Below are 5,360 nucleotides of genomic sequence, written 5' to 3' on the forward strand. Positions count from 1 at the left end.
TTGCGCCCACGCCCTTGCCAGCGTGTGCCCCTCGCGTGTGCCCCTCGCGTGTGCACAGCGCCGGGCCCCCCGGGATTTCTAATTGACTTGACAAGTTATGAATTGCCAAACTTGGTTGTGATTGCTGTGAAGAATGGTACTTTAAAGGACTCAGTATCTGTATATCTGCCTTTGATGAACATTGGCTTTCTGAGCTTAGATCTTATTTATTTACCCTTGGAGCAGGTTCATTACTATGTATTAGGTAGATATGACATATTTATGGAAATATGGGGACTCTTTGTGGAATATATTAAGATTAAATAAATCATTGACTATGTGGTCAAGAACTACAGCAATCCTGATGAATGACTCCATGATTTTTTTTTGGATCCTTGTACAATTTTAAGAGCCATCCCCTTTGTCTTCCTGGACTCCTGCAGAACTTCCTGCACCACCCTAAACACACTGGGAATGCAGGATGTGCACCTTCCCTGAGAGGAAGCGCCAGGTCCCAGGTGAGCTATAGGGAAGGTACCTGGGAGACCTCCAGATACCAAAACCCACCCCTGGGAACCTGCTTAACAAGCTGAGAAATTGTTCCAATTTGGTTATCCGAGTCCCATCCACTGTGATCTGCCGTGTGCATCCATTAGCCAATAAATTTACATATCTAATGGTGCATTTTCCCAAGTTAGTGATAATTACATTTAAAACAGCTATTTTGATACAAACCAAGGACAGCCACGGCTAATGACATAAATGTCATTCCCTGTGTCCCCTTGGCCTCAGTATAAACACTGGAGATGGGCAGAGCACAGTCCATGGAGCCAGAGCTCCCAAGGAGCTCGTTGGGTCGGGCTCTTCCTCCTGCACCAGGCACATTTGTTTTCCAGCACCTTTGCTGCCATTAAGTACCTGCTCCCCACGCTGCCCTCCTGGGTGCCAGTGTCCCTCGGGGGCACTGGGCACAGGCTGGGCACAGGCTGTGCACAAAAAAACAGCCACCACAGCTGGGCATGTGCCACGTGTGCCTTTTGGCTCAGGACAACCAACAAACACCTGCAAATACTGGGGGGTTCTTAAGGATAGTTAAGTAGCAAACTATCTGTTGATAATAAAATTTGCTTGCTTCTCACAGATATCCAATTTGCCTACTATCCAAAGAAAGGAATTGGGTGTCTGCTTCCTAAATTGTTTTAATCTCTGGCAAAGAGTGCTTCTGGCAGAGTCCCTCAGCTGGAAAATAGGAAATGAGTTAGAAACAACAGACAAACGTGAATAATGCAGAGCTTAAGATGTCTGATCATGATCTTGAGAAGTTTAAATAGATTCCTCAATCCACCTGCCTGTGGTCCCCTGGGAAGGAGTGCACTCTTCCTGGGGGAAATGCAAGTCAGGTCTGGCAGTGACATGCACTCCCACCCCCACTGCCCCGTGTGGGAGCAAGTGGGGACGTGGCTTCCCCAGGCAGAGGGGCCTCGGTGCCACCGTGCCAGGCCAGGCGGGTGCCCAGCGTGCTGGGGACAGGCATGATTCCGTGGGCTCCTGCGGCTTGTCCAGGCTTTAACATGAGTGCTCTTGTTTCTTAATCTTCCCTCGAGGCATTCATGCACAGCCCACTGCTCTGACCCCCGGCACCGGCCACACGTGGTGCTGCCAGCAAGGGGGGGGTGGCTCTTGCTGCTCCCCAGACACCCACCCAGGTGCCAGGTGCCCGCTCCCCTCCCCTCCCCACCCTTGTCCCCACCCATGCCCAGGCCACCTGCATTTCCCTGCCTTCAGGCTGCACCTTTGCTTTAGCTTTATAAATATTCTCTCAATAGATCCTCAGACATCTTTCCACAATAGTATGAAAGGATTTTGAGAAATCATAAAATCGTGGGGAAAAAAACCCCTCCTGTTTGCCTCCTGGTGAGAGGCTCTGTCTTCTGTAACTCTGCAGTCACATTCACCTCTCTGTGATGCTACTTGAACTTTTCCATGCAAAGAGGCCCCTGGGCATGGAGGTGCCCCCCACACCCCAGGACAGCCCCCACAGCAGCCTTGTCCCCAGGCTGGACCTGTCGTGTGCCCCAGGCTCTGCTCCTGACACAGCCAGCACTGACACCAGTGCAGCTCTCCCCCGAAATCCGCCCTGCACCCTCTCCTGCCACAGGGCAGCAGGACCCTCCAGAGCCAGCATGCTGTTTTCAGAATGGATTCCTTTTTCTTCTCCTCACAATCCTCACCCCTTCCGTGAGGTCAGAGATCCTGGTGTTGCACAAATGGCAGTAGCTGCCCTGAACACCAAAGGAAATGCTCCTTCCCATCATGCTAAGTGAAACAATTCAAACCGGGAAAATCTTGATAAAAGTTTAATTAGGAAAACGGACTCCATCTGTAACATATCCCTGTTCTCCCCATGTATTAACCCTTTTGCCATAAATCTGCCACCCTTGAAGAAACCTGCCTTCCTCACAAAACCTACTCAGGGTTCACATTATTTTAATCAGTTAGAGGGGTTTAATACATTATTGATTTTTAGGAGAATTGAAAAAGCTCCCGTATTAAGTCCAGGTTGCTTATTCTTTCTGTATATGACATTCAGGTACTTGTGAAAAATTATACCAATTATGAAATCAGCCATTTACTGCTTCAAAGTGCAATCAGTTGTCACACTGGAAAGCACTTGCTCCTGAATATTATTAGTTGGGCTATGTGCACAGGAAAGTGCTGAGAGGAAAGACTTTAACCAAAGGGCAATTGCATGAAATTTACTTAGAAATAGCTATTTATCACCCTTGGATTTCCTACTGTTCAAATCCACTGCAGACACTTTATGGAATGAAACAGCCATCTCACCAACGTAACTCAGCCAACTGAGGGGTTTTTTCCTCACTGACATTAAATGAAAAATTTAGAAGTCATTGTAACAGCTTAAAGATGCATTATCCTTTTTGATGTGCAATTTTAGCTTCATATCAAAAGCCATATAAAATAACCCCCGCACAAACACAAAAAAGGAACTTTTAAAAGTTTTATGACATGTAGTTCATCTTACCTTTTATGCATCTACCAGGCACAGCTTCTCCTGCTGTTCTCAGAGACCATTGCGTGATTACCACGATGGGGGAGAAAATATTGCCATAGCAGCAGCAGAGGCAGCCAAAGGAAGGATTAGTCTCTGGAGCCTGGGAAACAGAGGGGGAAGCTGAGCCTCACCACGCCAGCAAACGCCTCCAAAGTCAGTGCACGGTGGAATCGCGGGAGAGCTGCCCCTTAGAGGAGCCTTCAGTTGTGTCACAAACTGCCACCATTAATGGGCTTTGCTGCAGGCAGTGAAGTGAGAGGGAACATAAATTAGAGAGAGGACATTCAAGAGAAATTTCTAGCTCAGTAAAGATGTCTTATCCGCTTGTTTTCCAGAGCAGACAAGAATTTTGGAAGGCAGGGGCAACTTCTCAAAATAGGAATGAACCTGGTCAGCCTGGGAGCGCTGGCACAGCACCAGTAACGTGCAGGACCAACAGGTATCTGATGACTGACAGGTGTGACCACTGCTCCCGTCCATCTTCCTGGCTGTGTGCGCCACCCAGGGTGAGCACTGCCGCCTCACACGCCTCCCATGCAAGGCAATGCTTCTTCCTCTTCTAATTCCTCCAAGTAAAATGCATAACAGGACTGGAAAAATTGCCATGTTGGAAGTGTGGTCAAGTGGACAGTGGGCAGCCTGGATACAGCACCAGTCACCGTGAGATTGCAAAGAGTGCTCCCATAGGAAAATAAGAAAGCAGCTCTTGACCCACTGGGTCTTGAAGATCTAAACCAGGAGCAAGGTGCAGCCCCCACACCGTGGGATACACTTGGCTTGTCCACAAGAACAATGTCTGAATGGGCCTAATGGTTTGGAGGCAACACAAAATGCTTCCCACCTGCAGGTGTCTTCCAGCTCCTCTCTGGAAAGGTCCAGATCCGGGGATGTACAAGGTACAGGAACAGTCTGATCCTTCTCTATGCAACAGCTGGATCTCCTACTGGGTGGATCAGGGATCTGCTGGTGCCACAGGAGAGGGCTGGGCACCCACTTCTTGTGCCATGAGCCAAACATGCAACACAGACAAAGTCTGTGTTATTTGCCACAGTCAAACCCCACGCTCAAGGAAACAGGCAACTTCAAAATTATGCTGTTCCAGAACTTCAGGTCCGAATGAAGTAGGGGAGAGGAGGTGCTCAGGGGAGCTGCTGCTCTGACACCAGCACTATGTGTGGGCACCACGGTGTCAGACACAGTGTGTTACAAACTGCAGCAACAATAGTCTTAACAGGTGACGCCAACCAAGCCCTAACAGCCAGCTTTATAGCACAGAAATAATGTAAAACCAGAACACTTAAGATATTTTAACTTAGCAAAAGGATTGTTATAAGACCATTTAATTTAATAAATAGTAAAGTATTTATAAACGAACCATTTCATAAAGTGTTACCAATTTCTCATACACAATAATATGATTTGCACAAACGTTTGTCCTTGAGGCAATAGAAATTTTCTTCGCAAATCAATCCTTACAGGGATTGTAATTAGTATCCGCTAAGGCAGCTCGCGGTACCTGTAGCTGTGTTTCTCCCATAAAAGCCCTGATTGCTGCAAGCTCTCACACAAAGCTAACGACACAGAAGGAAAATGCACACGTTGTCTAGACTATTCATTTTAATCAGGCAAGAGTGATTTTTTGTGGCCCATTTGATATGACTTTTACACAAGATACAACCTCGCTCCACAGGGGCTGGCAGAAAAGGTCAACACTGCTGTATAAAAATACATTTAAAGAAGGAGTTTAGAAAAGCAAAAACTGCAGGCAAGGCCCAGCATTGCCCAGGCAGAGCTGCAGATATTGTGTCTGTGTGATTTCTGAGACATTTATAAATCCACCAGTTTTTATTAAATGCACAAAAATCTTAAAAAATTCGGTGACTTATTTTCTGCCCAGGACCCAGAGGGACAAAAGCCACAATCCAGTGGTCCCTATTCAGGCACATCTCACCCATGGGTGCCCACATATCCTCTGGTGGCTGTCACAGGATGCTGGCACCCGCTGGCATGGCCACAGCCACACTGGGAGTAGCTCTGCACCAAACCTGACATGGGAACAGGAGCCCTCTGGTCCCTTGAACACAGCGTGAGTCAGGGGTGTCTGTCTGTCGGGGGCTTTGCCTGGAGCACCCCACTGCCTGCAGCTGCACTCTAAGTGCCCCCAAATTGCACAGCAGGAGCTGGATTATTCTGTGAATAGGGTCTAAAATTCCAGCTGTAGGTCTGAGTTCCAGCTTTAATCATGCCATTCATCATCATTACCCACAGTCACTCCACTTGCTGCCCCAAAGGCAGCGGCAGGGGCAGG

At 47.9% G+C, this 5,360-nt stretch overlaps 1 long non-coding RNA gene across 1 annotated transcript in view; it reads right to left on the reverse strand.

The window, feature by feature from the left end:
• Positions 1 to 3,305, reverse strand: part of LOC108449496 — a 10,853-nt gene extending 7,548 nt beyond the window's left edge. Inside the window, exon 1 of the long non-coding RNA XR_001865660.1 lies at positions 3,023 to 3,305. This is a non-coding gene — a long non-coding RNA (uncharacterized LOC108449496). The remainder of the gene's footprint in view (positions 1 to 3,022) is intronic.
• Between the last annotated feature and the right edge of the window lie 2,055 nt (positions 3,306 to 5,360).

This window comes from Corvus brachyrhynchos, unplaced genomic scaffold (assembly GCF_000691975.1).
Source record: "Corvus brachyrhynchos isolate BGI_N302 unplaced genomic scaffold, ASM69197v1 scaffold59, whole genome shotgun sequence".
Lineage (NCBI taxonomy): Eukaryota > Metazoa > Chordata > Aves > Passeriformes > Corvidae > Corvus > Corvus brachyrhynchos.